We start from the raw sequence: 22,767 nt of genomic DNA, 5'->3' as shown, positions 1-22,767 counted from the left end.
CCCAGCCCTCTCTTCCCATTGGCTCGCATCATAGCTTAGGCTAAATGCTGGCATTCTATTGTTAAGGAGGCTTTTTAGTCCCTCCTTGTTGCCGCCCTGTCCACTTTTGCCCCCACCCCCGTCCCCCGTCAAAACATGAATGTGATCTTGTGTAATTTAACCGGTGCTCATGCACAGTGATCCAATATCTTTGTGTGGAGTTTGCGCTATATAAAACTGCAATAAACGCTACTCCATCATGGTTTTACATTTGTTTTCATTTTGTTACTTAGAGGAGTCGAGCGATATGCTGTGCATGGGCGGCCTGCTGTGCCACTTCTTTTCAATCTCCTAGTACTTGGGCTGGCTCCTCAGGCGTCTCTCCTGGTGCCAGCTGCACGAAAAACCTCTTGTGTGCCTGCGAAAGTAGCCGCTCTTGCTCACACTTTTCAGGTTACTGCTGCTGCACTTTGACTCCAGGGAGCACTTCAGCTGCATTCTGCAGATCCTGGCTGCCCCCCCCTGCTACCCCACTGCTGGGGTCTTTAATGGTGCACTCGTGTGTGCCCCCGACCGAGGCTAACAGAGGGCACCTTGGACCCAGCACTGCTGCGGTTCATATTCCTCGAAAGCATTTGCCTCGAGGTTAACTGCAAATATGAAGCACTCTTCAAAATTTCACCACGCTGTTTATTTGCAGTCTTTACCCATTATTGTGTGCCACTGTGCTTGTGCAAATTAACAAAGCAGTGCTTTCTTTTAGCTACATAAATAAATAAAAACATTCCGATTTTGAAACACAACGGTCACTTTATTTTCAGGCGCCATTTACGGGTGCTTTTTGTTGTACATGTTTAGTGTTTAACGCACTATTCATTTATTTATTGCCTGTTATATTTATTGCTCAATGTTTCTCATTTTTGTGCTGTAATGAGGGGAAAATGACTTAATTGGCATTAATTTAACCCCGATGCGCAGCGGCAGGGCTGTTTCAGAGGTCTCTCTTCTGTTGCTCCCCCCCCCACACATCTGTGCTTTTATGGCTCTCTCGCCAGTGTGCCTCTCTGCTCCGTGCACTTCCCCCACATGACGGACCTGGCATGCTGTCCTGCTCCTCTGTATTCTTACTGCTCTGCCACACTTTTCACACACAACAGCTATTTATTTTCCCACGTGAGCGCCTGCCGAGCTGGGCTTCTTTGCTTCGCTAGGTTGCTCTTTTCCATAAATGAGCTCTCTGCCGCGATTTATGACTGCGTCTGCTACTCCACCCTCCTACAGTGAGCTATTAGACTTCACATGTAATGTCACCAGGGCAGTGTCATAAACCCAGCACACTAGCAGATCAAGACTTTGTATTTAGATTACTGTCCACTTTGTATGTCTGAGTTCTAATCCTATTTCAAGGAACATGTTTAGAGTTTGTATTTCTAAACATTTGAAATGCTGCTGAAGCTTTATTCATTAAATCTGCATTCACCACCTAAATTATGTTTAAAAAGTTATTTATTTTCCAAGTCATGGGCAAGGGATGGTTTAAAGTGCTGCATCCAAATTGTAATATCACCCGAAACCCTTCATTTAAGTACTCTTTCTGGCAGCATCTCCTGGATCTACGTTTATTTATTTTTTAGAAATGTTGTGGCAGTTTCTTTCTGGTAACTTTGCATCCAACAACTTACTAAGGCTAAAACAGGCCCTGCAAACACATATAATTTTGACAGTCCTCCTGTGCTTTTTTTACTGTTATTCATAAAGGATAATAAAGTACATTCAATATAGCCTTTGCACATACGTGCACATTAACCATTGCCACCTAATTACACTCTACTAAATACCAGATAAATACATCCCACATAAAACCACTATGCCACATAGCAACCATCCATACAAATACACTCCACACCATGCCATATAATTCCCATCAGCATAATTTTACTCAAAATACCACACAGTTCTACGTCACTCAATTCAGTTCCACACATTTCCATTCTGCACCACATAATTCAACAACAAACCACATAATTCAAATCAACGCACTTACACAACAAATGCATCCAACCCATACCTCAAAATTCAACATCATGTCACACAATTCAACAGCTCACTACATAATTAAATTCCACTACATACCACGCCACAGGACAACATACCAATACACATATTTACACTCAATCCCATTCTACATAATTCCAGCTAATTTAATACCACATAATTACTATCCACATAATTCCACTACACAAATACACACACTATTCCACCCCACACGATTCCACAACTAACAAGTCCAATCCATATAATTAAACTCCACACTACATACATCCACTCCATAAACAAAAGACTTTGTCATTTACAACACCATTAACTCCAACTTTCACTAATGGGAGACCAATTGCATTGCAAATGCTTGTGTTATTGAACTTTGTGGCAGATCTGCTCCATGTATCTCTTGGGGCTCTACAAACAAATTTGGTGATGAAGAGTAAATTGTATTTTTCTTGACAACTTTTTAATTAAAAAGTTCTTCTCTTTTATTTCCTGTAATTCCCATAGTTGAAAAAACAAGCATTTGCAATGCAATAAGGTCTCACATTTCGTGAGTTTGAGCTATTGGCAAGTGGGCTGCTGGATGCTCTTGGCGTATGAGTGGTTGATCATAAGAACTTGCAGGAGACACATGTGAACTCTCGTTCAACGTTGTGTGGTGCAGTGTGGCAGCAGTGCGGTGAGCGGCAGCCAGGCCTCAAAGCACAGAGGAGTGTAGCACGGTAGCGCGGCTTGGGACAGAACCAGGGTCCCTGATGCTGGACACGGTGCAGGTGCAGATAGGCGCAGCTGTGCCTGCTGCATGCATCCTTTCATTATCCGTTTTGCAGCTGCCATTCAGCAGTTCGTGGGAAAGAGGAGGAGTGCAGGGTGCTGTGGGCTGGAAAACTGAAACCAGTTATGCCACTTCCTGTACGATGGATGATCCGAAATCCAGTGACGTCCCTTTCTGTGAGTTGGAGAGATTGTGGCTCTTCTCGAGAGTACATACGGAAAGAGAAACTGTTTCCAAAGCCTGCGATCTATTCGTTTTATCTTGAGTAACACAGATACAGGCCATGGAACTGCTAAGTTTGGCGTTTCATTATTGAAAAGTATCCAAGATAAGGATTGACTGAAAACTGGTAAATATAAAACTTTGCATCACTTTGCAATTAACACGAAGGTGTGTTGTTACCATGAGTGCTTGGCGCTGTACCTGTGTGCGTCCATCAGTGCTTGGCGCTGCACTGTATGGCGTTCTTGTAAAAAAAAAAAATCATCTCTGGGGGTAAATATCTTTCACAACAGGGCACATCATTTGACAGATTATTTTCCCCTTCTTTCTACCATACTCCTGTTGGTGCACTGTAGTCACCAGCAAGCCACTTTCGTCCTCATGAGAAGGAATGACGGCAGCCGTTTCATCAACTCTCTGAGGAATACGGCTGGGTTTGGCAGGTACCATGCATGCAGACGGAACAACTCGGAAAAAAAAAAAAAAAGCATTACAAATGCAATAGGTCTCGCCTTTCATTAAGTTAAAGCCATTTGCTTTGCTATACAATACCATTAGCAAAGCAAATGGCTTTAACTTAATCAAAGGTGAGATCTATTGCACTTTAAATGCTTGTTTATTTTACTGTTAGCAAACAAGCTCTTCTGGGGCCATGGGAGACAGAAGGGGGCAACTCAGTGATGCCTTCAAGCATTGAGAATGCAATGGGTCTCACATTTTGCGAGAGTTTAAGCTATTGCCATTGTAAATGATAATGCCTTTTATTGTTTTAAAAACCAAAACATAAATAAAAGGCATTGTCATTTACAATGCCATTAGCTCAAAGTCGCGTACCTGCGAGACCTATTACATTGCAGATGCTTGTTTTTAAAAGTATGGTAACTGTGATGCTGCATGCGATGGGTACGGGGTGAGGGAGTGTGGGGGTGGAGTCAAAGGCGTGGCAAAAAAATTATCTATAGTTTTTTTTTTTAAATTTCACTTTTAGGTAACTACATATAAAATAATGCACAGCTTAAATGAACAAGCATCTGCAATGCAGTAGGTCTCGTATTTACGCAAGTTTGAGCTATTGGCATTGTAAATGACTGCCTTTTATTTATGTTTTGGTTTTTAAAACATAAGTAAAAGGCCTTGTCACTTACAATGCCAATCGCTTAAACTCTCTCAAATCGTCAGACCTACTGCATTCCAGATTCTCGAAGGCATCGCTGAGTTGCCCCCTTCTGTCTCCCATGGCCCCTGAAGAGCTCCCAGTATGCTACGAGTTAAATAAACAAGCCGGTGGTCGCAACTGTGCAGGAGTGACCCTCCTACCCGCCTGCAGAAAGAGAAACTCATTAAATAAAATAGTGCTTACAGACTAAAGAAGATGTACCATGTAACAACCAAATTAAAAGGGCCAGTTCTCATGCGAGGTTACAAATGAAGACAAGGCGGTACTAAGGAGGGACTAACAAGCCTAATAACGAATCAGAAGCCAGCATTTACGAAGGACTATGGCAGAAGCCAAGCCATGACAAATCTGGGCAGACAGTGGGCTGGGCTTTAAGTACATCAATACAGCATGCTTCGCAGAGCAGCGAATGCGCTGTCCAGGCTCGACCTAAAAATAAATGCATGGTAAATTAATCAGTAGGAAATGCACTATTGTACATTATGAAACATCTATTAGTTAATGCATTGCAGAGGTCTTTGTGTGTAATCGAAGAGCCACATAATTGAATCCTAGTTGATGCAGTGGAGAATAGTGACACGTATGTTTAGTGCTACTAGGTCCCAGTCTGTGACAGATAGTACTGCAAACACGCAAGCGATAATTTTAAACTTGCTTTATTCCTAGTATAAGATAGGCTGCTACAAAATGTGCAAAAATGTTTAAGATAAAAAGTGCTTCCAAAACCTAAATTTTAGTAATACCCAGACAATTTTTTTATAACTATTCTTTAAAAGCACACATTTCACATCTCAGCAGGTAACTCCCTTACAATACCACTCAAAAAGAATAAATCTGTGTCATCATGACGCTTCAAGTGATTCCATCAATTAAAGCCAATACCGGCTTCCAAGCACCCTTTATATTTGCAGGTTTGCCAGTTGAGCACATTTACATTTCTCTCAGGCAAGCAGGCTTATTTAGCTGTCCCTCCCTTGATTTCACAGCGTAGGAAACCTCTTGCCTTACAACTCTGCTGAAACATTTCAGCTATCAGAATTATCTGTCCCAGGACAGTTGCAGTGGTGGCTGGTACGGAACTGGGTCGGCAGGCGGAGAAATCTTTACTTACCTCTGCATGGCCACTGTCTCTCCTCCTTCGTCTCTCCTCCTCTTCTCTTCCCGGAAGCACACTGGCTACCCTAAGCCAATTATGATGCTACTGTCACCAGCATGACAGCATCGTCGTGATTGGTCTGAGTGGCCTGGTTCAATGCTTAGACAGGGAGTGGAGCCTGTGCATGTTTTCCACCCAAGCTATGCAATACAGCTGGGTGGAAAACGTGCTAAGTGCACATGGCTGTTTGGCCTGGCTCAAGTCAGCCAGCCAATCCTTCATGCACACTTAAGTGCACCAACAACTCCTCTCCCTGCTGGCTGTGATGACAGCCAAGCCCATCCCAAAACTGGCTTCAGCACGGAAAAATAAAAAGATAATATTGTGTTATCATTTTCTTTTTCCTTTTTTGCACTGCTGATAAGCAGGGGGGCGACTCTCCTCGGCTTGGCGGTAGGCCCGCCCCTGGAGAGTTTTCTTTTCACAAAAATAAGTTTTCCTTAACTTAAACTGTTTTCTGAAAGATAAAAAAGTATGCGCAGGTCGTGCCCCTCAGATCCCGCCCACTTTGAACACTAGTCTTGACTAATAGTCAGTGTATAGTCTGACACTATAATCACCTAATACATGTACAAGGCATTAAAAATCATAAAGAAAGCCTTGGATCATTGGAGACCACCTAAAGGCCGAAAAATGTTGACTCAGTTCAGTGTATTGGGATACTATATCCCATAGACACCCAGGTCTGATTTTGTCATACCTTGGGCCAGTGCTTTATTTGTATACAAATAAGTGTCGGGGCCCTCATCAGGAGGCCACTGCAGCTTGCACCATCAATTGCCCCTATCAGCACTGCCAATGACAGTACCAACACAATGACTAATCATCGCACATCTACAAATACCACATTTAAGACCTTTCCAGGCCTCCAAATGTATGTGTACTGCTTGGGTGGCAGGTATTAATAAACTGTTGTTTTGCAAATTTCTAGATTAGACAAAAGGTGCCAGACACAACCAGCTCAAATTAGGCACGGCTTTGGGTACTTATTAATAAAGGGATATCTTGGTAACCTAAAGGTATTTTTATTTCTTTAAGACCCTGGCAGAAAAATATTCAAAGTGCTCCCTGGAATATGATTGAGCTTGTCCTGGTTTGTAAGGACCAGAGTGAGAGCCAATGAAGAAGTATGCACACTGGTGTATATCTCTAATAACAAGTTCAATGTGACAACATTGCTAACTTTTTCTTAAAGAAGCTAGAAGATATTCAGGCCACTTTTTCTGATGCATCCAGTGCTTGTGCAGATCAGTATTTTACATGCGTCCGGTAGATTTAGTGCTTTTGCCTCACTAGAGGTGTCTTCATTCATCTCCTTGTTGTCTGGCTCTCTGCTTGACCCCTTCCCCCATCTATATTGAGTAAGTTGGCCATGTGTACTATGGTGCAATTTACCCAGCTTCTGAATGTTTCCTTAGCTGAAAGCAGGGTGCCTTTTGCATGGAAAAGGGCTCTAATTACGCTAATACTTAAAAAGTTCAATCTTGCCCCTCTCTTATGGTCAAATTACAGGCCAATTTCTCTTCTGCTTATCTGAGCTAAGGTGCTGGAAAGGCATGTAAATCGGCAACTTACATCTTAGGTGAAGCAGAATGGGATTTGCATCCATCGCAATCAGGATTTACTAAATCCGCTCTCCTGGATGCCATGGAATACCTCGTGGACAATTAGATTCAAGCAGTTCAGGGGCACTGATTCTGTTACATCTCAGTGCAGTATTGACACAGTGAATCACTCTTCTCTGCTGTGTCATCAGGAAGGAATGGGCGTGCAGGGTAAAGCCTTGGCATGGCTTAGATCTTTCTTGTATAATCGCACCTTTCAGGTGCATTCACATCTGTACAGGCCAAAATCCAATCGGTTACCTCCGGGGTGTCTCAGTGCTCCACCCTGAGTCCACACCTGTTCAATCTATACGTCAGGCCCCTTGCTGACATTGTGGAGTCCCCTGGACTGACTTTTTACATATGCCAATGACACACAAATTGTGTTGTCCTTATCTTCTAAGGATAACTGAAAAGTGGAATCCCTGAGCACCTGTTTGGCCCAAGTTTCGGCCTGATTGATCATTATTTTGCTGAAACTTAACGGGACAAAATAGAGGTCCTGTTAGTAGGTAACCATCCACATCTACGAGGTCCCCATTTTTGGCCATCTACGTTTGGCTCGACCCCAACTCCCTCTTCACCAATGAAGGTGGTCAGAAGTCTGAACATATGGATAGATGATAAACTATAAATGAGTCTCCAGATAAATAAAGTAGCAGCCACATGCTTTGGTATCCTTAAGTGGCTGAAGAAAATATCTCCAAAATGAACTCTTGTCTGACTGTGCCACTGCATTTAAAGCAGAGTGCCTTGAGTAATGATTGCAAAGAAAAGCTAAACTGTCTGTGAAGTGTGAGGTTGCAGGGAAAGGCATTAACATGCATTAGGCTAACCTGCGATGTGTGGCTAGGCAGGGCTGGATAGAATCTAAATACAACTGTTTTTTTAGCTCTGCCAGGTGCAGACCGGCTCCTGAGAACTCTTGAGGCTTCAAAGCCTTTTCAGTAAGGAGGAAGCTATCCTACAGAACCTTTCAATTGATATAGAAGCTTTAGATACGTGTGTGTGTCTGTCTGTCTGTCTGTCTGTCTGTCTGTCGTTATAGTTAGGACCTAGTTTCCATAGGAAAAGCTTTTTTTCGTTTGCCAATATCTTTGGCACCGTTTGACGAATCTTTGCAAAGTTCCCCCCAAAAAGGTTCACTCGGGTCGACTCCTGCCCCCCTACGTTGCCTGGGGGCCGCCACCTCCCAGGGGGATTCTTAATTAGGGGGGGGCTCGCAGCCCCCCCCAAACCACGGGGACCGCCACATCCCCAGGGCTTCTATTAAAATAAGTGTGGGGGGGCTCCTGCCCCTCACCACACTGCCCCGGGGACCATCACCTTCTCGGGGCAATTTTAAATAAAGGGCGGGGATCTGTGGCGGACCCCTGGCCTTGGGGACCACCACCTCCCCGGTGCTTTTAAAATGCTGGGAGGGGGGCTGCACAGTCCCCCTCCTGGAGTGCTCGATGGCCCTGGAAACCGCCACCCCCCCGCGGCCGGCTCCTGCAATGTCCCGGGGTACCCACCCACGGGACATTGCTGTTTGCTATGGCAGGGCGGAAGCACCACTCCTGCCCTGCTATAGCAAACATGACTTCGCTTCATGGAAGCGAGAGCAGGAAACCTGCTGGGCAAGGGGAGCGGCATGTTAGCAGCCCCCCTTGCCTAAAAGCAATGCCGGCTCAAGCAGGACCGCGGGGGCATTGAGGCTCCCCCCGCGGTCCCCAGGTAAAAAACCTCCCTTAAAAAAAATAATGAAAGCATTGGGCATGCCCTAGGGATGGGATCCCCGGGGCAAAAAATGGCCCGGTTAGGTGGGCCACGCGGCCCCCTCCCTTTTAAGAAATAAATAATGAATTGGGCATGCCTCGGGGGATGGGGTCCCCGGGGCCAAAAGTGGCTCAGGGAAGGGGGGCCACTCGGCCCCTTCTCCTTTAATTTACATATTTAAAAAAAAAAAAATATATGGGAGGCCGGCCCCTGGGGTTATCATTGGCCTCTAGAGGGGGGGCCACGTGGCCCCCTCTAAAAAAACAAAAAAACAACAAGGCCGCCAGGCCCCGGGGGATGGGGTCCCTGGAGCCATAATTGGCCTTAGGAGGTGGGGGGGTGACGCGGCCCCCTTCCTGTCTTTACAAAAATAAAAAAAATTAAATGTGGCTCTTCCTGAGGGCTGGGGTCCCCAGGGCCCAAAAAAGATTGAAAGAAGGTAGCCACACAGCCCCTCTTCTAACAAAAACAAAAAAAAAAGCCGGCATCTCGCCGGAGACCCCGCCCCATCCCTTTATCACTCGGCAAACACGCCCCCTGGCACGTTCTAAGTTGGGGAATTAAGTCCCCTTGAATACTGAGGGTCCCTGGGGGGGGCAACTAGCCCACCAGGTACGTCCAGTAAGTGCCACACAGCTGGGTTGCAGAGAGGTGGTCCAAGGCCAGGCCCTTTTTTTTTAAACCACTCTGCAAATGCGCCTCTTAGTGCACTGCTGATGGGGCGATGAGATCCTCTTGTGCCCTCAGGAACTCAGGACATAAGTGAACTTCATGGACTTCATCCCCCAAGAAGCAGTGCGCCAGGAGGCGCTTTTGCAGAGTGCTGTAAAAAGGGGGCGTGGCCTCTGACCACTCTCAGCAATCCAGCTGTGTGGGGCTTACTGGAGGTACCTGGTGAGCTAGTTGGCCCCCAGGGACCCTCATGAGGAAAGGGGACTTCATCCCCCAACCGAGAGTGCGCCAGGAGATGCGTTTGCAGAGTGGTGGAGAAAGGGAGCGTGGCCTCTGTCCACCTCTCAGCAATCCCACTTTGTGGGGCTTACTGGAGGTAAGAGGTAAGCTAGTTGGTCCTTGAGGACCCCCCAGCAGTGATGGAGAGTTCAATCCCCATCCAAGTGCGCGCCAGGGAGCGCGTTTGCAGAGTGGTGGGTAAAGGGGGACGGCCTGTTATGAGAACTTAGCATTCCTGCTGTGTAGTACTTACTGGAGGTAATAGGGGAGGTAGTTGGCCCCCAAGTACGTCCTTGGTGGCCAACCCACCCCTTTTGTTACCTCCAGTAAGTCCAAAACACTAGGATTGCTAAGACGTCTTCGGAGGCCATGCCCCCTTTTTCCACCACTCTGCAAACGCGCCTCATGGCAGACTAGGGGATGAAGTCCACTTTACTCCTGAGGGACATTGGGGGCCAAGAAGCCCTCCTGGTACCTCCTGTAAGTCCTACCCAGCGGAATTCCTGAGCGCTGCTCGGAGGCCCAGCACCCTTTCTCTACTACTCTGCAAACACTACTACTAGTTGTAGAAGCATATTTCTACACCTCTGACTTAGATGTAGTTTTAATCCCCCTGCCCTATTATGTACTAGGACCTTACAGGAGAGGTCATGCCAATCACAGGGGTTCCCCAACGCATGGTGTTCCCTAGTGTATGTAGGTGTTTTCACTGTATTCTAAGTGTCTTTTAGCATAGCACTGGCTCTAGGCCTGGTTAGTCAGTCAGTTACCACCAGTACCCGTCAGCAAAAATTTGGGGGCACGGGATGACTTTGCAACAAGGTTTCTTTCTGCACCTCTGTTGGTTCTTTCTGCATATCTCTTTCTTCTTTCTGCACCTTTCATTGTTTTTTTGGACTTCTGTTGCCTCTTTCTGCATTTCTCTTGCTTCTTTCTGCGCCTTTCTTCCTCTTTCTGTATATAACCTAACATAACACGTGTATTTGTAAAGCGCACCTTTCACCCAAGAGTCTCAAGGCGCTGAATAACAGATGTTTATTGTTACCCAACTCAATGATACTCATATGTCCTACCTCAGTAGGCATAGTTGGAAATTGGCATTTAAAAAACCTCAGAAATTTACTGAAAAAAACCAAAGGTTTCAGGGACGTTATAGTTAGAAATTAGCATTTAAAAAACCTTAGAAACTCACTGAAAAAAACACAGGTGTCAGGGACGTTATAGTTAGTTGGACATACACACACACAGGAGCCGCTTTCCACCTAAACTTGAGAACTACCCAGAGTTCTCTGCTTCTTTTTTGCATAATTTATTCATCACTATGCCTGAAAGGGTATTCTTTTGACTTGTACTGGGTGCTCCCTTGTGTCTGGACAAAGCTATACCTCTCTGAAGAGCTCTAATTAGAGCGAAACACTGTTTCAGGGGTTGCTTTTACTCATTTCAGGTTGGCTTGATTGGTATTTTATCAATTCAAAGCTCTAATACTGTGCCTGGAGTGGTAAATGGCTTTTGTCATTTTACAGCACGGCAAGGACAGCACTGTGCTAGTCCTATGCTTATAGACTTTGCTGTAGAAATGGCAAAAGACTTTGTCCATTTCTATCTCAGCGTGGATAGGACTGTGCTAATGCTATGCTTAAAAACTTGGATAGAAAAGCAGACATTTGAGGTGAGCAGATCTAAAGTGTCGCTGGTGTTGAAAGTGCTCTATACAGGAGCTGCTTTCCACCTAAACTTGAGAACTACCCAGAGTTCTCTGCTTCTTTTTTGCATAATTTATACGTCATTCTATGCCTGAAGGGTATTCTTTTGATATATATTATATTTTTTTGGACCCTTGAAGTTGGAACCCATGCCACGGCGGTGCACGTCAGGATGAGGAACCTGTTACGTAGAAGAGACTTCCAGCCACAGCAGCAACTAGGAAATGTGCACTCCGATGCATGAATCAGTCCGACGCGATCTTAAGTTGTAGGCAATTTTAATCCTGTGCGTACATGCCCAAAAAGAAACACAACGTGTTTCGGCATCTCACGCAGCTTGATCACGGGCTAGTTTTTGTAACTTGCGCCTGTATAAAAAGGTTAGGCAGTTCTTCTGTTGTATCAAAACAATGTTGGGCCTCTTAGAAGATGCAGAAAGTACATACAGGAGTATTTCAATACAGCACATAATGGCAGATTTACGTTAAAGCCAGGGTAGAGAAACACATACAACATCCTATTAGTGAGCTAAAAATACTGGTACTCTATCTCATATAGTAGTAATGTCATGGAATATAACCATACAAGATATAACTATGGTCCCAAAGTAACTTATTGTGCAATTAAGTATGAGTACTCGGTTTGGTTGGAAACGGCTCAAATGCTTCAAAATAACGTGGGTGCACCGAAATAACCAATGCGAAAACCCTCCGCGACCTCAGTATATACTTGCTACTGGGTTTTTTTTTCTTCTTTTTTTTTAGCATTCTTTTGATTCAACATTTTGGTATACAAACATTTTGAAACTCCTGTACATTCATACATGTGTTGCGATCTAGCAGTTACAATGCACTATATATTGTCCATCCTTCTGATTTATCATAATTCAAAGTCCACACGTGGCATGTTACATTTGGCATTTTCCATTAATTACTCAGTGCAACTTGAGGGCTCTAACATGATCCATTTGACATTCTAATGAATCACAATTGTGTTAATCCAAATAATAGTGTTGGCCTAATAATAGGGGCGCGAGGAGGGGAGGTCCGAGGGAAAGATGGAAGGGAGGGAGGGGGTCCCCGGGCGCGCAGTCAGCTCTATCGGTCCCATGAAGAGTCATGTTATCCCTACATGGCTGGGATAGCAGGGAGGCAGAGCAGTATTTGTCATTTATTGGGGTGCGGAGGGGGCAGTCGTGTCTGTCGAGTGTGCGCTTATGTATTGTTGCAATGGGCCCCAGAAGTCCCTAGGTCTGGATTGGGTGGGCATCATGTCGCAGAAGGCCGCAAGTTGCTCCTGGCAAAATGCTGCGTCTCTTAGTCACGTCGCGTTTTTTAGGGGCTTGCTTCCTACCCCATGTCATGGCGACGCATCTTTTGGCAAGTAGCAGGAGCATCGCGCAAAGCCGTCTATCCCTTGTTGGGATATATTTCACGTACCCCAGTAACGCCGTCATGGGAGACCGGTCTATTGGTGTGTCAATCATCCCATCTATGGCGTCCAGAACAGCACCCCAATATGTGTGAATCTTGGGGCATTCCCACGCTAAATGCAGAAAGGTTGCATCAGGGGCCCTGGATCTTAGGCAACGCGCCTCCGCTGCCAGTCTGAGTTTCATTAGCTATTCAGGAGTTCTGTACATGCAGTGCAAAAAGTTTCAATGTATGAACCGCAGCCGATAGTTCTTGGAGAGGGCACACGCTTGCGCACAGCAATACGTCCATTGTTCCTGTGTAATAGGTGTACCCAGCATGTTTTCCTACCCTTGACATGCCTGGGTCTCACAAACCGGGGCTCTGCTCTGCATGTATGGATAAAGACGCGTGATCAGCTTGTGTGGGGATGTTTTTTTTTTTAAAAGGGCTCCAAAGTCTGAAACGTGTCCAGCGCCTCGGGGAAGGTAGGGTAATAGGCACGCAGTGCTGCACATAGCTGAAAGTATGTCATTTTCTCTAGTATTGTAAGCTCCTGCCCCTCGAATCTGGTGTAAAGCAATGAGGGTGTCTCACGGGTACAGGTCTCCCATTTTGGTTAGTTTCATCGCTCTGAGTCGGACACAGTGGCCAGCCTCCGCCAGGGAGGGAAGGCTTGGGTGCTTTATCAGAGGTACCAGGGGGGCGTGCATAATATCGATTTTAGCCCTCCCCTTGAAGTTCTGCCAAGCCCTTACCGTGCATCCCACAGCATCTATTTCTTGCCTGGGCCGTGGCTGGTATAAGGTCATCAGGAGTGGAACCAGGTCTACTTGGTCACTGTATGTGCCAGGAACTTTGTTGGGTAGACCCAGTAATATGCAAATTGCACCTGAGCACACCAATAGTACAACTCGAGGTCCGGAGCTCCGAGACCTCCCTGCTCAAAAGGGAGAGTGAACACCACTCATGAGACCCGGGGCTGCCTGCCTGCCTGCCCATGCCAGGGTCACCATGTTGGATTGCAGCCGTCGTCTAAATGAATCGCAATTATGCTAATACAAATAACATAGTGTTGGCCTAATAATAGGGGAGCGAGGAGTGGAGGTCCAAGGGAAAGATGAAAGGGAAGGGAGGGAGCTAAAGCAAGCTGTAAGTGGAATCTGAATGTTAGTGAAGAGATACAGGAGTTTGAGCAGTACTACCATCTTAGCGACAGCCACTCTTCCAGCTAGGGAAAGAGGAAGCGCAACCCATCACTTAATGTGCTGTTCTAGCCAGTCTATGAATTTCCCTTTAGTTGGGGCGCCAGAGTTCGTCAGGATCTCGACTAATCCATGTTCCCAGATATTTCACCAGGTCTCGCATCCACTGCAAGGGGTCCGCCTGTGTCTGCGTTGTGACCTCCGTGAGTGGAAAGACTAGTGATTTGGACCAGTTAATTACAATTCGAGCTAGGCCTCCAAAGCGCAGGAATTTCCGAAACAGCTGGTCCAAATTGTCTTTGGGGTTCTTGACGTAAAGTGTCACATTGTCCGCATATAGGGACACCAACACCACACGGGGTAAACGCCAGTCCCCTTTGGGCATGGTGCTGCTGCAGCCTTGCTGCAAGCGGCTCCATGGCTACGGCAAATAGCAGGGGCTACAGGGGGCACCCCTGATGCGTGCCCCTGGAAATCGGAGGGGGGCAGTGATCACCCAATTTACCCTGATGCGCCCCGTAGGGAGAGAGTAAAGCAGTGATATTAGATGAAAGAATGTCAGACTGAGGCCGATGCGTTTAAATAGGGCAAAAAGATAGGGCTACTTGAGGGAGTCGAACGACTTAGTGGCATCCAGGAGTATCCGGGCTGCTTGTATCTGCGGGTCTATCTCCTGCATTGTTGCAAAGAGAGTGCCTAGGTTGTGGGCAGTGGACTAGCCTGGGACGAACCCACACTGGTCAGGACGAAGTATCATTGGCATCAGGGGGAGAAGTCCATGTTTATCATGGAAAGTGGGCGGTACGAATCGCAATACTTACTAGGCTTAAGTATTGTGATAATAAGAGCCTCCTGAAGCGATGGGGGGGGGTGGGGGGGGAGAGACCCTTACTCCAGCGACTCTTGGTACCTGTCTATCAGCCCGGAGAACAAGTAGATCAGTGTACTCCTTGTAGAAGGCGGCTGATAGGCCGTCCTGGCCTGGCGTTTTCCCGGCTCGTCCATATATGCTCTGGGACTCGCCTCTAGCCATATCGACTGTAGAGTGTAGAGATATTCCTCCACCTCTGAGGCATCCGTCTGTAGCTGTGCTGATAAAGGGAGGTATAAAAAGAAACCATTTCCTCCCTTACCGCTTTTTTTGACAACAAATTTTATTGAGTTTATAACACCCAGTGGGCGAACCCCCATTAAACGGTATACAGACACATGACGTAGTGTAGATACAACAGATACCGAAGAGAACCACACCTGAGGATCTGTAAAACATTTGAGCTAACATCCCACCCCTCCCGCCTCCCCCCCAACCCTGCACCACGCTTCCCACATGGAGCAATAAACACACACAAGAACATAGAGGTATGTCCACCGCCATAGCCAATAAGCATATTAGATTGGGGAGTCATTAATGATTAGTCTCTCAATAGGGTCTGGATTCGCTGATTGTGAAAGGATGGACAGGTCAATACCCCGGTATGTAGCCCACTTGGCCCAGATCTTCCCATGCTTCTGCGGGCAACCCCGTGCCTGAAAGACCGCCACTTCAGCCGATATACATTTATCTAGGGCCGATTTCCAAGCCGCCACCCCGGGGGGAGAGGAAGACTTCCAATGCTGTGCAATGTCACGCTTGGCCAATGTCAGACCCAGGAATAAAAGGTGCCTCTTATATCTGTTTCCCCCAATGTCTTCTATGCCATGAAGAAGGATTAGTCGAGGATCCACCGGGTGGTCCCAGCCCAACACCCACCCCAGACAAGACAATACCCCGACCAAAAGTGTTGTAGTGCAGTGCAGCCCCAGACCGTGTGAAGAAAGGACCCATCGTCAGAATTGCAACGAAGGCAGGTAGGGGATTGGATAGCCCCCATCTTCCAGAGGCGAAGGCGGGTGTAATATACTCTGTGAAGATACTTAAACTGAATCAACCTGTATCTAGAGGACACGGCGGCATACCTAGGGCTGGCAAGGGCCTCAGTCCAGTCATCGTCAGTGAGGGCGGTAAATCCGCCTCCCACGCTGCCCGAGTCCGGTGTATGGTTGTCTTGGAGTGCGTAGTCGGGGTCTGATATAATTGGCAGATTTTATGTCCTCCCAGATCCCCCTTCAACAGTCTACCCTCTAGTGGGTGGAATTTGGGTAGTGACGTAAGGTGCTTTGTCAGGGGGGACAGGGCGTGGCGGAGCTGAAGATATTTATGGAACTGGGACTTGTGTAGGTCCAACTCCTCCTGCAGCCTCTGAAAGGATTTAAGCGTGGGCCTGCGCATCACATCACCTAGTGTAGATATTCCGATATTATCCCATCTACAGAATCTGGTGAGAGCTGAGACGGGCCGGAGGTGCGTTGCACACCAAAGGGGAGTCGTGCCCATCAGCAAACTCCACCAGCCCATATACCGGGAAACACGCCTCCAGATCTGGATAATTGTGCGGCAGGCCAGGGGAAGAGCCTCCCCCTTACCGCTTTTTGACCCGTCAACACCTTGCCGTTCGCAGAGCGCAGTTCAGAAATTTAATCATCGGCCCATGGTTTCCTAAGCAGTCCCGCAAGGGTTTTGCCTGCTCTGTCCCCCTCGTCCTATCGCCATGCCTTGGTCACCCTTTCCAGGAATAGAACCTCTATCTGAGCAGCCTCCTGAAACTGTCATTTTAGTGTGTATGTCAATGAGTATGTTTGTGCTTTTGCTGGAACAGAACTCTTTCAAGGGCTCCTATATCTTGCTCCAGCCGTTGCAGATCCCCTCTGAGAGACCTGAGAACCCCCGCCTGCTTCGCTATGCACTCCCCTCTTATAACAGTCTTGAAGGCCTCTCACAGAGTCAAAGGAGACTCGACTGAGCCCTCATCCCTGCAAAAGTAGTCGGTGATCGCCTGCCTGATGGATTCACGGAATACCTGATCACTCGGTGCTCCTGCTGGGAGCTTCCAGGGGAAGGCTCTGGTGGGATAGTCTTGTATGTCAAGAGTGTGCAAAATTGGAGCGTGATCAGAGAGGGTACGGGGCAGATGCTGGGCCTCCGTCGCCCAACCAGCCGCATCCCAGGATATCAGCCAAAAGTCTATGCGCGACCATGCTGAGCTCGCTGAAGTCATGCATGTGCCACTCGCCTCATCTGGGTGTCTCAGACGCCAAATGTCAGTCAGCTGACCATCCTGTATTATCATCCGGAGCTGCGCACCAGCGTGGGGATGAGGGCGCCAGGAGTCCCCAGACCTATCTATGGGGTCCCCTAGTAGAACGTTGAAGTCCCCGCCCATATAATGGCCCCCAGGCCCAGTGAGTCCACCACTCTCCAAACTTCCGCAAAGAAACCTGGATTGTCCAGGTTCGGACTATACAGGGAGATGAGCCTCACTGGGTGACCCCCCTAGTGTGCCAGCTAACATAACATATCTGCCCTGTTAATCAAGGAGTGAGGTGCGAGTGTGCCAGTGAAGCCTCTTTCTGATAATGGCGACCCCTGTGCAAAATTTGAATAGTGCGCCACATGCTTCTCACCAAACCACCACGCTCGCAAGCGCCCCTGTTTGTGCTGGGTCATGTGTAGCTCCTGCAGGAACCCAATGCCCACTTTATGCCTGTCAAGTTGCGCTGCCACAATCCTAGCTTTGCGCACATCATTCAAGCCACGGATGTTCCAGGAAATACATTTGATAACTGGTCATGAGACATCAGGAGAACAATTGTTCGGTGTTACCGTTAGTGACGCGCCATACAGGAGGGGATGCAAAGGGATGAGCATGGAAAAACATGGGAAGAAAACATTTGGCCATCAAGATACATGAAACCCTCAAAACCAACCCACCCACTCCAGGCCCCCAACTAGGCTGAGCATATTTGCTGGTGAACCTTACCCCCAACAAAGGGAAAGCATAACCATACCGTGGCAGGGAATCATCCCATGGGGGTAGAGATAGGAGCACAACACGACCGCCCGCAGTGGTCAGACAGCAGGGCTATATGCAACTTAAATCACAGTCACATTCAATCAGTATAGAAATTGAGTTAAAGGTTTTATATCACAACAGTATGCACAAAAAGGATACAGGTTAAGAGCCAAGATGCAGTACTACAATCAAGTTGCCTTAGGACAGAGTTCAGCCAATGCGAGCCCTCTAGTTAGTGTGTGATGCACGCCGTAACGCTAGTCATTGTAGCTGGTCCGGCTTCCCTCCTCCGAGTTGGCATTGCGTCGATCAGATTTTAACGCAAGGCGCAGATCTTTCTCATGTCGTGCAGCCTTTGTGGGGTCAGTGAAGAAGGTTGTCTTCCTGCATGAAAGATACAGAGCTTGGCGGGGTAAAGGAGTGAGTGCTTGACTTGCAGTTGTTGAAGGGATCTCTTGATCAGTATGAAGTTTCTGCAGGCTGACTAGACTGCCATAGTGAAGTCCGGATAGAAGGAGATCGAGTTCCCCTGGTACGACATACTTTGCATATCCCTGGCAAGTCGAAGCACCGTGTCCCTGTCCAGATATTTGAGTAAGCGCGTGATAATGGGTCTGACGGCTGCCCCCGGAGGCAGGCGCGGGCCAAGGGAACGGTGTGTGCGCTCTACAATGCACACGGAGGATAGAGACTCACCAGACAAAGCGCGCAGCATCTCCTCTACATAATCCTCCACTCTCACCATGGCTGTAGATTTGGGCACTCCCACTATTCTTAGATTATTGCGGCGCGATTTTGCCTCCAAATCATTGTTCGTTTGTCAGATCACCTCCAGCACCTTTTCCATCTTTAGGAGTTTTTCACGTGTTTTAGCACCTTCGTCTTCTAGCGTGGAGGTGCGCTGCTCTATCTGACCCAGCCGCTCATCATGATTTGCAACTTTTTTCTTTAAGCCTGTCAAAGCGACCCGAACAGTCTATTGCGGTGTGGGACTGCTTTAGGTCTCGGACCATTTCCCGTATGTCGTCCTCAGGGAGAGGAGCCTCCGATGTTTCGGGCGCTCGCTGGGAGTCATCCGAGGTGAGGGGGCCACAGGGTCCTGCCCAGCTCGGAAACCAGCTTTGGCTGCTTAGTATCTGACTTTCCCATGCTTGTATGCTCGCCGTGGCAGGAAGTCTCCATTCTATTGCAGCGTCCAAATTCTATACAGCCAGCTTTATCTCACGCAGTGCTCATCTTGTGTTGGCCCCAGATATCTATTGTCTCTCCTCCGAGGGAGCCAAGCTGTGTCTTTTCCATGCCCTCAGGTGCACACTGGGCTAGGACGCCTGTGTTAGCACTAGCCGCCCTCGTCCCGGCATCCACTGAGCTCCTGTCTCCTAATGTCCAGTTTTTTTTGTTGTTTTTTTTTTTTTTTTTTTTTTTTAAACCGTTTATTACAAGACTCAAAAATATACAAATATGGGCCTACAACCTTCCGGCCGGCCGCTAGCAATGAAAGGAGCATACGATATACATTTATAAAACACATGGTGCTGCGGATGAGCATGCACAGGAGTTAACATCGTTGAGAGCCACACCATCCAGACCCCACTATACGGTTCCATTTTAAACTTAATGAACAACAAGTACAAACAAACCCACAAGGCAATCCTTAATCGGAAATAGCAACACGTGCTCCCCTAGAGGGGGGATCCTAGCCATCCATAGGAATCTCAAGAGGGGGAGAGATCAAAACTAGGGCTGGGGAAACCCAATGCCCGGTACCGGGGGGATGAGTTGGCTAAGGGGACGGGGCCGGCGACGGATCGGGCAATGACGGTGGAGCACAGATTCCCCCGCGGTAGGCGTTCCAGGGGCCCCATACTTTCACCCATGTCCCAGGCTTACCTCTCGCCACATACACCACCTTTTCCCGAAACATGCACCAATCCATATGTTCCTTCCAGGCCGAGACAGTCGGGGGTCTCTGGGATCCCCACAGTTGAGCAATATCACGCTTAGCAACCATATACCCCAGAGTCACTCACCACGTCTGCGGCACCGAGTAATCGGTAGGTTCCCACACATTCAACAGGCATCTCCTCGCTTCGGGCAACAGCGCCACATGCGTAACCACTCGCAGCACCTCATGCACACCACGCCAGAACCCCTCCACCTCCGGGCACTCCCACAAGATATGCAGAAAAGTCCCCAACGCACCACACCCACGCTTACACAAACCGTCCTCAGCATAGCCCATACGCAGGAGCTTTGGCCCCGTCATGTAGACCCTGTGGAGTATCTTGAGCTGGACGAAACGAAGGCGAGCCGGTATGGCCACCTCTTTCGGGGAGGCCACCGCGGAGATCCAGTCCTCGTCGTCCAGCTCCAGCCCATCGGCTACCCAAGCCTCACGAAGGGCCGTCAACAAGCCTGAGCGGTCGTTGATCAGTTTTTTGTAGATCAGGGAGATCGTGCTGTCAGGGACGTGTCCATCCAGCACTCTATCCTCCAGGGGGGAAGACTCCGGGATGGAGGCAACGTCCGGAAAGACTGAGCCCAGTGCATGACGGACCTGCAAATACCGAAAGTACTCGCTGCCCTGTAACTGAAATTCCGTCTGCAGCATCTCGAACGTTTTAAATCCTCCCCTCGTCCAGAGATCCCCCACTTTGCTAATGCCTATTATGTCCCACTTCTCAAAGCCCTTCGAGGTCCACAAGGAGCCCAACCGCTCAGACGCGTATAGTGGTGACGCCCGGGTCAAACGGTCCTTCCACCCCATAGCTGCATTGGCCGCGTGCCACACTCGCACCATGACACGCGTGGGGCCCGTTAGGCGAGCGTCGGGCGCGCTAGAGTAGAGCGCTCGATTATGGTCACCACCTGGAAGTAGCATCCTATCCATTTCAAATGCCGTGTTTAAGGCGGGCCCATATAGGCCCTGATTAATCGCAGCTAGCTGGGAGGCCCAATAGTACCGTTTAATATCCGGGAGGGCAATCCCCCCGTCATACCATGGGAGCGTCAGCTTCGCCAGGGCAATACGTGGCCTCCCGTCCCAGAACAGGCGGCGCTGCAAACTCTCCACCTCGCGGAAGTAGCGCGCTGGGACGAGGTCCATAGTGTTCTGCAACGCGTACAGGAAACGCGGCAGCGACATCATTTTAAACAATGCCGCCCGGCCGAGCGGCGAAAGCGGCAAGCGCCGCCAGCGCGCGACATCCTCTTTCAGACGCTGGAGGGGGGGAAGCAAGTTCCGATCATACCGGGCCTCCGGGTCCAGAGTAATGAAGACACCCAGGTACCTGAATCCCTGCGGGGCGACCTGGATCGGACAGCCCCGCGGGAGGATAGGAGCCTCCCCGGAGAGAACATACACACACGATTTAGCCCAGTTGATGACAAGACCGGAGTTACGACCGAATGAATGCAAAACATCAACCAGTACTATGAGTGATTTACGTGGGGAAGCTAGGTACAGGAGGATGTCATCAGCGTATAGGGATACGCGGTCCTCATACTCGGGGGTCCAGCGGAGACCACGGATGGAAGGCTCCCACCGCAGCCACTCCGCCAGGGGCTCCAAGGCAAGTGCAAAGAGGAGCGGCGATAAGGGGCAGCCCTGCCGTGTGCCCCGGCCCAGCTCGAACGGAGCCGATACTCTTCCGTTCACCACCACCTGCGCCAATGGGCCCGAATACAGCAATTTGACCCAACTGATGAACCCTGGGCCGAATCCAAACTTCGCAAGCATAGCCCAGATGTATGGCCATTCAAGCGTGTCAAACGCCATGGTGGCGTCTAAGGACGCCAAAATGGCCGGCTCCCGTATGAACGGGACACGTGCGAGCACACCGTGCAAACGCCGCAGATTAAGGGCTGTGTTGCGATGGGGAATAAAGCCGGACTGGTCCTGATGAACCAAATCGCCCACCACGCCGACCAGCCGATTGGCCAGTACCTTGGCGAGAATCTTGGGCTCCGCATTCAGTAGCGAAATGGGCCGATAGGATGTAACCCGGTCCCGAGGTCTCCCCTCCTTGTGGATGACCACGATTGTAGCCAGACGCTGGTCCAGCGGGAGGGAGCCCATCGAGTGTGCCGCCAGGAACATAGCCCGGAGGTGGGGTGCCAGCGTATCCGGTCGCAACTTGTACAACTCGATAGGGAGACCATTCGGACCCATGGCCTTGCCGGAAGCGACCGAGCGTATGGCGAGGGCGATTTCGTCGGAGGTGGGAGCGGCGTCCAGCGACACCCTGTCATCCCCCGAAAGGGACGGCAGCGCGATATCCCTGAGCAGGGCACGGGAATCCTCTTCCGAGCAGGGAGACACCGGGGAATACACCCCACGGAAATAATCCGCGAAACAGGAGACGATTTCTTCTGGCTCAGTTACACACACACCATCCGTTTTCTCAATCAGCGGGACCACACGATTCGCTCTCTCTTTTTTGTCCAACCACGCTATCAGTTTACCAGCCTTATCACCCACATCATACAGTCGCCCCTGTTGCTCTCTACTGAGGCCCCTGGCCGCCTCCGTGACGAGGGCCCTATAGGCCGCTTGCTTGAGTTGGAGGACATGTAATGCGGCATCCGTCACCCCACCTTCTAGATTACCCTCCAACTCGGCTATTTCAGCCTCCATCCGGGTCACCTCCTCCCGCTCGCGCCTCCGGGCGTGGGAAATAAGGGATAGGGCCTCCCCTCGGAGTACTGTCTTGAAGGCCTCCCACAGTGGTACAGCCGAAGGCACGGACCCCACATTCTCATCAAAATATTGCTGAAGGGATTTAATCAATTCAGCGCGAATGGTGGGGTCGCGCAGGTACCAAGGATTGATTGGGACCACCCTACCCTCACCCCTCGGAAAGACATCCAAGTGTAGTAGGAGCGGG

General features: G+C 48.9%; 1 protein-coding gene across 1 annotated transcript in view; it reads left to right on the top strand.

The window, feature by feature from the left end:
• MRPL41 (mitochondrial ribosomal protein L41) overlaps positions 1-22,767 on the top strand; it is a 48,902-nt gene that overhangs the window by 1,035 nt on the left and 25,100 nt on the right. The window lies entirely within an intron of this gene.

Source organism: Triturus cristatus, chromosome 1_2 (assembly GCF_964204655.1).
Source record: "Triturus cristatus chromosome 1_2, aTriCri1.1, whole genome shotgun sequence".
Classification (NCBI taxonomy): Eukaryota; Metazoa; Chordata; class Amphibia; order Caudata; family Salamandridae; genus Triturus; species Triturus cristatus.
Note: the sequence above shows the minus strand (reverse complement) of the source record. Positions and strands in the feature narration are given on the sequence as shown.